Genomic DNA, 12,175 nt, shown 5'->3' with positions numbered 1-12,175 from the left:
CTCCCTCACCGCCGTCGCCATGGCGGCCACTTCCTGGCATGGTTGGACTACAACTCCCAGCAGCCCCCGCGGCACGGCCTAGCCCGGGACCCACAGCCTGGGCCTGGAGTTCTAGTCCTTGTGGTGGGGCAGCGGCCTAGCCTTGGACCCCACAGCCTGGGCCTGGAGTTCTGCACCTTGTGGTGGGACAGCGGCCTAGCCTTGGACCCACAGCCTGGGCCTGGATTTGTGGCCCTTGTGGTGGGGCAGCGGCGTAGCCTTGGACCCACAGCCTGGGCCTGGAGTTCTGCTCCTTGTGGTGGGGCAGCGGCCTAGCCTTGGACCCACAGCCTGGGCCTGGAGTTCTGTCCCTTGTGGTGGGGCGGCGGCCTAGCCTTGGACCCCACAGCCTGGGCCTGGAGTTGATCAGCAGCCTGGGCCTGGAGTTCTGGTCTGAGAGCAGGTAGATGGGACTAGGTCGCAGAAAGTGTTCGGCATGGACTACAAGGGCCAAACTGGCCTGTTTCCGTGCTGTAATTGTTATATGGTTATATGGTTGTGGTGGGGCAGCGGCCTAGCCCAGGACCCACAGCCTGGGCCTAGAGTTCTGCTCCTTGTGGTGGGGCAGCGGCCTAGCCTTGGACCCACAGCCTGGGCCTAGAGTTGTAGTCCTTGTGGTGGGGCAGCGGCCTAGCCCAGGACCCACAGCCTGGGCCCGGAGTTGCACTGCCGGCCTTTCCCTTCTGCCTTTAGCCTCGCAGCCTTGGCCCCCAGTCTAGCCCAGGCCAACAGGCCCACAAACAGCAGCAGCAGCCTCCCCTCACCACATCACACCTTGTCGCTGTGGGACAAGGATCTGCCTTTACTGCTTCACACCGAAGACAGTCACCAAAACCCTGAGGCAGAGAATGCCACAGATTCACAACTCTCTGACTGAAAAAGTTTTCCTCATCTCAGTTCTAAATGGCCTACCCCTTATTCTTAAACTGTGGCCCCTTGTTCTGGACTCCCCCAACATTGGGAACATGTTTCCTGCCTCTAACGTGTCCAACCCCTTAATTATCTTATACGTTTCGATAAGATCTCCTCTCATCCTTCTAAATTCCAGTGTATACAAGCCTAGTCGCTCCAGTCTTTAGACCCTTCTTCTGAGGTTAAAAGGAAAATGAACTGCAGATGCTGGTTTATACCAAAGATAGACACAAAATGCTGGAGGAACTCAGCGGGTCAGGCAGCATCTCTGGAGAACATGGACAGGTTGACCTGATTAGTACGGGTGTCAGGGGATATGAGGAGAATGGGGTTGAGAAGGAACGATAGTCAGCCATGATTGAATGGCAGAGTAAACTTGATGGGCCGAATGGCCTAATTCCGCTCCTAGAACTTATGGACAGGGGGCGTTTCGGGTCGGGAACTTCAGTCAGGCAGCGTCTCTGGAGAAAACAGGCAGGTGACATTTCGGGTCGGTCTTCAGTCTGAAGAAGGGTCCCAACCTGAAACGTCACCTATTCATGTTCTCCACAGATGCTGCCTGAGTTACTCCAGCACTTTGTGCCTTTTGTTTAACAATAAGCACTCTCAACTCTCTTAATAAACCTTCCCTGACTCCTTCCAACATATTAATATCCATCCTTAAATGCAGAGTTGAATTCTGAATACAGCTCCAAATGTATTCCTACCAATGCCCAACATAACTGAAATATAACCTCCCTTGATAAATACAAAATGCTGGAGTAACTCAGCGGGTCAGGCAGCATCTGTGGAGAACATGGATAGGTGACGTTTCACAGAGTGCTGGAGTAACTCAACGGGTCAGGCAGCATCTGTGGAGAACATGGATAGGTGAAGTTTCACAGTGCTGGAGTAACTCAGCGGGTCAGGCAGCATCTGTGGAGAACATGGATAGGTGACGTTTCACAGAGTGCTGGAGTAACTCAGCGGGTCAATAGACAATAGACAATAGGTGCAGGAGTAGGCCATTCAGCCCTTCGAGCCAGCACCGCCATTCAATGCGATCATGGGTGATCACTCTCAATCAGTACCCCGTTCCTGCCTTCTCCCCATACCCCCTCACTCCGCTATCCTTAAGAGCTCTATCCAGCTCTCTCTTGAAAGCATCCAACGAACTGGCCTCTACTGCCTTCTGAGGCAGAGAATTCCACACCTTCACCACTCTCTGACTGAAAAAGTTCTTCCTCATCTCCGTTCTAAATGGCCTACCCCTTATTCTTAAACTGTGGCAGCATCTCTGGAGAACATGGATAGGTGACGTTTCATAGAGTGCTGGAGTAACTCAGCGGGTCAGGCAGCATCTCTGGAGAGAAGGAATGGGTGAAGTTTTGGGTCGAGACCCTTCTTCAGACCTGAACGAAACTAAACTGAAACTGAACTAATCTAAATCTGAACTAAATTGAACTGAACTAAACTGAACTAAAGAAGAAGGGTCTCGACCCGAAACGTCACCCATTCCACTCCCCACCCTCACCACTCATCTCCCACACACTCCCCACCCCCACACCAACCCTCCCCTTCCTCACTCCTCACCCCCACATCTATCCCACGCTCACCCCCACCCCTCCTCCCACAACCCTCCCACCCCCACACCTCTCCCACCCCCACCCCTCCTCTACAACCCCTATCCCTCCCACCCCACCCCCTCACCTACTCTCCCACCCCTCCTCCCCATCCCTGCTACCCCCCCATCGCCCCACCCCTTCCCCCACCAAACTTCTTCCCCCCACCCCCATCCCACCACTCCCCATTCTAACAACCCCTCCCTTCCCCTCACCTCCTCCCCCACTCCCCTACTCACACCCCCAACTCCACCCCTCCCACTCTCCACCCACTTACCTACTCTCCCACCCTTACTCCTCCCCACACCCCCATCCCTCCTCTCCCACCCCCACACCTCATCCTCCTCTCCCACCCCTACTCTCTCACTCCCCACCCCCACACCCCTACTCCCAACCCACTCCCACCCCTCTCCCACACCCCCATCCGCACCCCTCTCCCACCCCTCCTCTCCCACTCCCCCATCCCCACCCCTCTCTCTCCACTCCCACTCTCCACCCCCTTACCTGCTCTCCCACCCCCTCACCTTCTCTCCCACCCCACTTCTCACCCTCACCCTCACCCCACTTCTCACCCTCACCCTCACCCCACACCCCCTCACCTACTCTCCCACCCCCACCACTCCTCTCCCACCCCTTATCCTATCCAACTCCCATCCCTCCCACCACCTCCTCTCCCACCCCAACCCTTCTCTCACCCTCACCCCTCTCCCACCACTCCCCACCCCTCCTCCCCACCCCTGCTACCCCCCATCGCCCCACCCCCTTCCCCCCACCAAACTTCTTCCCCCCACCCCCATCCCACCACTCCCCATTCTACCGCACCCCATTCCCTCGTCACCCCAACCCTCCATCTCCACCCATCCCACACCCCTCCACCCACCCATCCTCCTCCCCCCGTCACTCCGACCCACCCCACCCCCACTACCCCTTCTTCCACCCCATCCCACCACCATTCCCCCCTTTACCCATCGCCCTCGTTCACCTCCTCGTGCCCCTGAGCCTGGTGGGACATGTTTTGTAGCTTCAGTATCTTCTGCCTGTCAGGACATTGGGCGGCCGGGGATGATGCTGCTGAATGGACAGTGGGCAAATAAAGCAATGATTTTCATCAACAACTTTATCCAAGGACCCAAACAGTCTTTCCAGGTGAGACAGATGTTCACCTGCACCTCCTCCAACCTCAATTATTGCACCCGCTGCTCCAGATGTCAAATTATTTACATCGGCGAAACCAAGCGCAGGCTCGGCGATCGCTTCGCTCAATACCTGCGCTCGGTCCGCGTTGGCCAAACTGATCTCTCGGTGGCCGAGCACTTCAACTCCCCCTCCCACTCCCAGTCTGACCTTTCTGTCATGGGCCTCCTCCAGTGCCATAGTGAGGCCCACCGGAAATTGGAGGAACAGCAGCTCATATTTCGCCTGGGCAGTTTGCAGCCCAGAGGTATGAACATCGACTTCTCCAACTTTAGATAGTTCCTCTGTCCCTCTCTTCCCCTCCCACTTCCCAGTTTTCCCTCTATCTTCCTATCTCCACCTATATCCTTCCTTTGTCCCGCCCCCCTGACATCAGTCTGAAGAAGGGTCTCGACCCGAAACGTCGCCCATTCCTTCTCTCCTGAGATGCTGCCTGACCTGCTGAGTTACTCCAGCATTTTGTGAATAAATACCTTCGATTTGTACCAGCATCTGCAGTTATTTTCTTATACTTATCAGTCTCCAGAGTCGCCTGCTCAATATTCTTGCCATTGAGGGAGTGCAGCGTAGGTTCACCAGGTCAATCCCCAGGATGGCGGGACTGACGTACGATGAAAGAATGGGTCGACTGGGCTTGTGTTCACTGGAATTTACATGGATGAGAGGGGATCTTATAGAAACATGCAAAATTCTTAAGGGATGAGACAATAGGTGCAGGAGGAGGCCATTTAGCCCTTCGAGCCAGCACTGCCATTCAATGTGATCATGGCTGATCATTCTCAATCAGTACCCCGTTCCTGCCTCCATACCCCCTGACTCCGCTATCCTTAAGAGCTCTATCTAGCTCTCTCTTGAATGCATTCAGAGAATTGGCCTCCACTGCCTTCTGAGGCAGTAAATTCCACAGATTCACAACTCTGACTGAAAACGTTTATCCTCATCTCCGTTTTAAATGGCCTACCCCTTATTCTTAAACTGTGGCCCCTGGTTCTGGACTCCCCCAACATTGGGAACATGTTTCCTGCCTCTAACGTGTCCAACCCCTTAATAATCTTATATGTTTCGATAAGATCCCCTCTCATCCTTCTAAATTCCAGTGAGTACAAGCCTAGTTGCTCCAGTCTTTCAACATATGACAGTCCCGCCATTCCGGGAATTAACCTAGTAAACCTACGATTAGACAGGCTAGATGCAGGAAAAATGTTCCCCATGTTGGGGGAGTCCAGAACCAGGGGTCACACAGTTTAAGAATAAGGGGTCGGCCATTTAGGACTGAGATCAGGAAAAACGTTTTCACCCAGAGAGTTGTGAATCTGTGGAATTCTCTGCCACAGAAGACAGTGGAGGCCAATTCTCCGGATGAATTTAGCTCTGAGGGCTAACGGAATCAAGGGATGTGGGGAGAAAGCAGGAACGGGGTACTGATTTTAGGTGATCAGCCATGAATGTATTGAATGGCGGTACTGGCTCAAAAGGCCGAATGACCTCCTCCTGCACCTATTTTCTATGTTTCTATGCATGAACTCAAAGCTTTTTAGATATACTGCATGGATTCATAGAAACATAGGAAATAGGTGCAGGAGGAGGCCATTCGGCCCTTCGAGCCTGCACCGCCATTCAATGTGATCATGGCTGATCATTCGGGCCCTTTGGCCCACTGAGTCCGCACCGACCATTGATCGCCCGTTCACACTAGCTCTGTGTAGAGCCACTTCCTCCCTGTAGATCAGACACTGGATTCAGCGTCAGTCAACCAAGTAATGTGAAGGAAAGTGTGTTTAACGTTTAGTTTGGAGATACAGCCTTGAAACAGGCCCTTCGGCCCATCAAGTCTACGCCAACCGGCGATCGCACGAGCTCTGTCCGACACACACTGGGAACAATTTACTATTGTACCAAAGAGTGGGGGAGGGAAGGGGGGGGTTGGAGGGAGGAGGGAAGGGGGGGAGAGTGGATGGAGGTATGAAGGGGAAGAGTGGAGGGGGGAAGAGAGAGGTGGGGATGGGGAAGAGAGTGGAGGGAAGGGGGGGAGAGTGGAGGGAGGAGGGAAGGGGGGGAGAGTGGATGGAGGTGGGAAGGGGAAGAGTGGAGGGAAGGGGGGGAGAGTGGTGGGGGAGAGGAGCAGACAAACTCAGCGGGTCAGGCAGCATCTGTGGAGAACACGGATAGGTGACGTTTCGGGTCGAGACCCTTCTTCAGTAAGAATCTAGTTGTTCCGTTTCTAGGGTGCAAGACATTATACCATTGAGTGGAGGAAGGGGGGAGGTGAAGGGGGAGGCGAAGGGGGGGTGAAGGGGGGGGAGGTGAAGGGGGGTGAAGGGGGGGAGGTGAAGGGGGTGAAGTGAAGGGGGGAGGTGAAGGGGGGGGAGAGAGGGAGAGAGAGAGAGAGAAAGAGAGGAGGAGAGAGGAAGAGAGAGAGCAAGGGGAGAGGAGACAGAGAGCGAAAGATAGAGATGGGAGGGGAGAGAGAGCGAGAAAGAGAGGGGGCGAGAGAGAGAGGGCACGAGAGAGAGGGGGTCGAGAGAGAGAGCATGGAAACAGAAAATAGGTGCAGGAGGAGGCCATTCCCCCGGAGACGCTGCCTGTCCCGCTGGGTTACTCCGGTGTGTCTAGGGTGCAGGGAGCGACTGTAGATGAGGGTTTACATGGGGGTTTGGTGTAAAGTGCAGGTTGTTCAGATCTACTGAGTGGATCAGCACCGCCCAGATCAGTGATTAAACCAGAGAAGTCGCTCCAGGCGCCGCCCTGACAACAACTCATTGGCAGAGTAACGATGCGGATTTAAACCTTTAAACCAATTCACGATCAGAGCGGGTTATTTAAACTTACAACCCACACTCCCTGCATCTCAGACAGTTCACTGCCATTGTAGGTGAGTTACTCTGTCCCCTCTACAACCCTAAATGTTCTTATAAGAGCAGTATCTGTATTGAGTCGTGGATCATTGACGAGGAACGGAGGTCAGGAACAGGAGTCTGGTTTAGGGATGGATCCATGCTGGTTGGGTAACCAACCTAACACCCTTATCCAGGTGGGATGGCAGCAGCAAGTGGAGCTGGAGGACAGGGTATCCGGAATACCCTGCGAGTATCGGTGAAGGACCTCAGGGAGGGGACACCTTTCTCAAGGGACCTCTTCATCAAGAAGGTGCTGCTGGAGGCCTGTGGATTCAAGGCCGGGGACAACTTCTGCCTCCAGGACTTCCCAGGTAATGGATATTTTGACATTACCTTCCAGAACCCGGCGGGATGGTAGAAGATGCTGCAGGACTTCCGGGAGAAGGGGGACGAAGCCCCGCTGTCGCTCCTGAAGGTGCAGCCGCTCTTCACCCTCCCCACCCAGAGGGAACGGATGATCACGGTGCACATGTTTAACCCACATGTGCCCGTCGTGGATGTCCTCACCTTCCTTGCGCGCTACGTCGAAGGGGCAGGGAACTGTGTGGACATAAAGGACTTGTTCGGGATCTGGACGAGCAAGAGGCAAGTGAAGGTGAAGCTGAGGGTGGACGGGAAGGGATTCATCATCCACCCTCCCTCGGTGTTCGCCATCGGTGTTCGCCCATGGTGTGCAGGAAATGCAACAAACCTGGGCACGTGGCGGCAGTATGCAGGACAGTCGTCTGCAGAAACTGCAAACTAGAAGTCCACGAGACAAGGGACTGTAAAGAAAGTAAGAGCTGCAACCTGTGTGGGGAGGGAGGCCACCTTTAAAGGGCCTGCCCTAAAAGAGCTAGCACTTATGCATAGGCGATAAGAGGGGCCGCTGCCAGCGCCCCCAGGGCGGTCGAGACGCCTACTACCACGGCAAAAGCCCAAATAGGAAAGGAGAGCAGGGGCGATGACAGCTCGACTACCTCGAGCCCCAAACCGCCCGACAGAACCCCACAGCCCCCTGCCCAGGAGGGCGAGTCAATGGAAGAGGGGGAACAGGAAGTTGGCACGAGGATTGGAAGTTGGTACAGTCGAGGAAAACCCTGAAGGCTCTGCGCACCGAGAAAAAGCCGGAGGGAGCAAGCAAGTCCCAAAAAAGAGTCCTCTCCCAGGACGAGGCCAGCAACCTCTCCGCGTCGGAGGATGAGGCGACCGGGAGGAGCCGAAAACGGAGGCAGAGGAAGAAAACGGGGGAGGAGGAAGGTAAGAGGAAGAACATGTCTGTTGTCCCCCAGCCCAAGGAGACTGGGAGCAGTGCCAACGGTCCCCAGCCCCAGGAGACTGGGAGCAGTGCCAACGGGCCCCATCCCCAGGAGACTGGGAGCAGTGCCAACGGACCCCATCCCCAGGAGACTGGGAGCAGTGCCAACGGGCCCCAGCCCCAGGAGACTGGGAGCAGTGCAGCGGCCAATGGGCCCCAGCTCCAGGGAGACCGTGAGCGGCAAAACGGCCAATGGGCCCCAGCTCCGGGAGACCGGGAGCAGTGCGGTGGCCAATGGGCCCCAGCTCCAGGAAACTGGGAGCAGTGCAGTGGCCAATGGGTCCCAGCTCCGGGAGACCGGGAGCAGTGCAGTGGCCAATGGGCCTCAGCTCCGGGAGACCGGGAGCATCGCAGTGGCCACGCCAGAAAACTCACCCTGTGCTGAGGAAGTCAACACTCAGTACCAGTACCTGTGCAACGAAAAGGTGCTGGAACTCACCCAGACGATGTTCATGCGGGGGGAGAAGGACGGTCTGGAACTCTAAAGGACACTGGAGCTGAAACTGGCATCCCTAAACGTGCGCAGTGTGAAGAGCACTGCGCGATGTGTCAACGCCTTGCAGTACCTGGCCAAGGTAAAGGCGGATGTGACTTTTTTACAAGAGTGCGGGCTGCCACACCTTCGCTGCTATCGGAGGTGGTCGCGATGGTGGCCCCACGGACTGTCGGTATGGTCGGGGGGCAATGATTGTCGTGCGTCCGGTTTCGGGATCTTGCTGCGGGGAGGGGGCTTCACCATCACTGAGGTAAGGGAGGTGGTGGGGGGTCGTCTCTTGGTGGTGGATGTAATGTACCGTGGTTCTCCGCTCCGGCTGATTAATGTGTATGCCTCACCCAGGTGGAGCGAGCGGGTGGCCATCCTCCAGCAGCTCCCACCGCTGCTAGCCACGTCTAGACCGCTCGTTCTGGCCGGTGACTTCAACTGCATCATCGATGCGGCTGGACGATCCGGCAGTGCCAGCCACAGACTGGACGGCACCTCCAAACTCCTGGTGGAGACGGTCAAAGATGCAAAGCTGCGCGACGCCTTCAGCGACCCTGTAGGCGGAGCCCAGCCCCGGTTCACCTGGTCAGGACCGAACGGTTCAGCCCAGTCCCGGATAGACTTCCTCTTCACATCGAGGGCCGTCACGGTCAGACACACCGACCTCGCGCCGGTGTTCTTCTTTGACCACTGCCTCCTTCAGGCCACCTGTCACCTACAGGAGGACCGGAAGACGGGCAGAGGGACGTGGAAGTTAAATGTGGAGCTGTTGACCCCGGAGAACGTTGAGGAGCTAAAGAGGGACTACGCATGTTGGAGAACTGTGAGGCCCCTCTTTGACTCCCCGACACTCTGGTGGGAGGCAACAAAGGAGAACATCAAGAAGTTCTTCGTCTCCAAAGGTGTTCAGAGAGCAAGACAGGGTAAGAGGGAATTGTGGCAACTCCAGACAGATTTGCAGCAACTGCTCCTTCTGCAGAAGAGAGGGGGGTATGTGAGGGAGGAACTGAGAGAGTTGAAGGGCCGGCAAGCTCGGCTCTTTACCTCTGAATCCTCCAAGATCATCTTCCGGTCCAGGGTCCGCCACGTTGAGCAGGATGAGACGTGCTCACGTTTCTTCTTCCATAAGGTTCACAGGGGGAGCTCTGTGATCAAAAGCCTTAGGCACGAGGACGGCTGGGGAACATCCTCGCAGACAGACATGCTAAAGATCTGCAGATCCTTTTATAAGGATCTGTACGATAAAAAGACCACAGACAGCACCGCCTCCCAGAACTTCTTGTCCTCCACCACGGAAGTCTTGGACGACAGCAAGCGGGAGAGTCTGGACCAACCACTGACCCTGGAGGAGCTGACTGGCTCCATCCGTTCCTTTGACTCGAGTAAAATCCCGGAATCGTTGGCTTACCGGCAGAGTTGTATTGGGCTCTGTGGGACTGGGCGGGCCCGGACCTGCTGGAAGTGTACAACATATTTCTAGCCGGCAGCATCAATAGTCAATAGTCGTTTATTTGTCACATACACATAAATGTGTAGTGAAATGAAACATTACCCGCAGTTGAAACGCTAAGACCAATAAGAATAATCAATAAAAATGCAATAACATACAATCATACACTAACACCAAACAAAAGAAACATCCATCACAGTGAGTCTCCTCCAGTCCCTTTCACTGTGATGGAAGGCCAGAATGTATTTTCTCTTCCCTGCCGTCTTCTCCCGAGGTCAGGCTGTTGAACTTGCCACGTCGGGGCGGTCGGGCCTCCCGACATTGGAGCGCCGCGCCGGACGGTGAAAGGTCCGCGGCGGGCCGACCCAAGCCCCACGATTCGGGGTGGGCGAACATGCTGCCTCTGCCGCTGCCGGAGCTCCCGATGTCGGCCCCCGCCCAGGGGCCTGCGGGCTTCCGACGTCCACGCGGCCCGCGCCGGAGCCTCCGGAGACGAGTCACAGCCGCTCCCGCAGCATCCGCAGGCAGCCAGCGCCGCAGGTGGTGAGTCCGGGCCGCGGGCTCTGCGAACCAGAGCCCCAGGTGGTCCCAGGTGCATGGCCGGTGGTAGGCCGCAACGGGAACGGAGACACGACACAGAAACAAAGGTCGCGTCTCCGTTCGGGAGAGAGACTTTTTTACAGTTCCCGTTCCCTCCCACCCCTCCCCCCACATAACATACAAACACTACACCATATTAAAACTACAATTCATACAAAAACAACAAAAAACACAAAAGACAGGCGGACTGCAGGCAAGCCGCAGCTGCGACGGCAGCACTGGCTCCTCTATGAGGAAGGGCAGCATCACCCTAATCTACAAGCAGAAGGGGTAGATGAATGATATAAGGAATTGGAGACCCATCACTTTGTTGAATGTAGACTACAAGATCCTGTCTAAGGCCATCGCCAACCGGGTCAAGTCTGCTCTGGGACAGATGATCCATCCGGACCAAACCTGTGCTGTACCTGGCAGGAAAATCTCAGACAGCCTGGTGCTGCTGAGAGATACCATTGCCTACGTGCAGGACAGACGGGTGGATGCCTGCCTGGTCAGCTTGGACCAGGAGAAGGCCTTCGACAGGATATCGCACACGTACATGAGGGACGTGCTCTCCAAAATGGGCTTTGGGGAGGGAATCAGGAAGTGGATACAACTGCTCTACACCGATATCTATAGTGCAGTCCAAATTAATGGGTGGGAATCAGACAGCTTCCCCGTCAGGTCTGGAGTCAGGCAGGGTTGCCCTCTCTCCCCTGGCTTGTTCGTCTGTTGCATTGAGCCCTTTGCCGAATCTATCAGGAAGGATGCGAGCATAAGAGGAGTGACATTGCCAGGCAGTGGGGGCACTCAGGTCAAGGCCTCCCTGTACATGGACGATGGCGCCGTCTTCTGATCGGATCCAGGGTCGGTCCGCAGACTGATCAGCGTCTGCGAGCAGTTTGAGTTGGCCACGGGGGCCAGGGTGAACCGCAGGAAGAGCGAGGGCATGCTCTTTGGCAACTGGCCCGAGCGATCTTCCATCCCCTTCGTCATCAAGCCTGACTTCTTGAAGGTGCTGGGGATCTGGTTCAGGAAGGCTGAGGCGTGTAACAGGAATTGGCTGGACCGGATAGCCAAGGTGGGGAAGAAGCTGGAGCTGTGGAAGCAGCGCTCCCTCTCCATCACGGGGAAAAATCTGGTCATCAGGTGTGAGGTGCAAAAACACAATCTTTCTATTCAGTTCTTGTGAATGTTACTGGTTGTGCAAATTATAGAAATTCACCAACAGGGTATTAAATTAATCTGTTGCGGAGAAAAGAGCAGAGGAGGCCACAAGCTGCCTGGATATCTAAATTTGATGAAAATTGCGCCATCACTAGTGTTAATTGTTCATTAACTTGAACAGTTAATAAGATAACATCTTCCAGAAACACTCCTCCATCTTCCTATAGAGGAATACTTTAAATGGATGATCTTGATCGGTGTTCACGGTTTGGTTGTCGCTGCAGGTACATCACTTACTGCACATCCCTAATTATCCTCTGAGTGGTTCATTCAAGCACTTTGAACTTGATGCGTGTCTCAGCAGCGTTGTGGTCATCGCTCCTCGGACTAGTTTATTTTTAAAGGAATTGAGATGATATTTCTGAGATGATATTTCAATGGATATTTTTAAGGCAGAGAAAGCTAGATTCTTGTATAGTACGGGTGTCAGGGGATATGGGGAGAAGACAGGAAAACGGGGTTAAGAGGGAGAGAAAGATCAACCATGATTGAGTG

The 12,175-nt window shown here is 55.0% G+C and overlaps 1 protein-coding gene across 1 annotated transcript in view; it reads left to right on the top strand.

Annotated features, from left to right (window-relative positions):
- LOC144603060 (uncharacterized) overlaps positions 1-12,175 on the top strand; it is a 278,950-nt gene that overhangs the window by 158,124 nt on the left and 108,651 nt on the right. The window lies entirely within an intron of this gene.

The sequence above is a fragment of the Rhinoraja longicauda genome, chromosome 19 (genome assembly GCF_053455715.1).
Source record: "Rhinoraja longicauda isolate Sanriku21f chromosome 19, sRhiLon1.1, whole genome shotgun sequence".
In the NCBI taxonomy this organism is placed as follows: Eukaryota; Metazoa; Chordata; class Chondrichthyes; order Rajiformes; family Arhynchobatidae; genus Rhinoraja; species Rhinoraja longicauda.
Note: the sequence above shows the minus strand (reverse complement) of the source record. Positions and strands in the feature narration are given on the sequence as shown.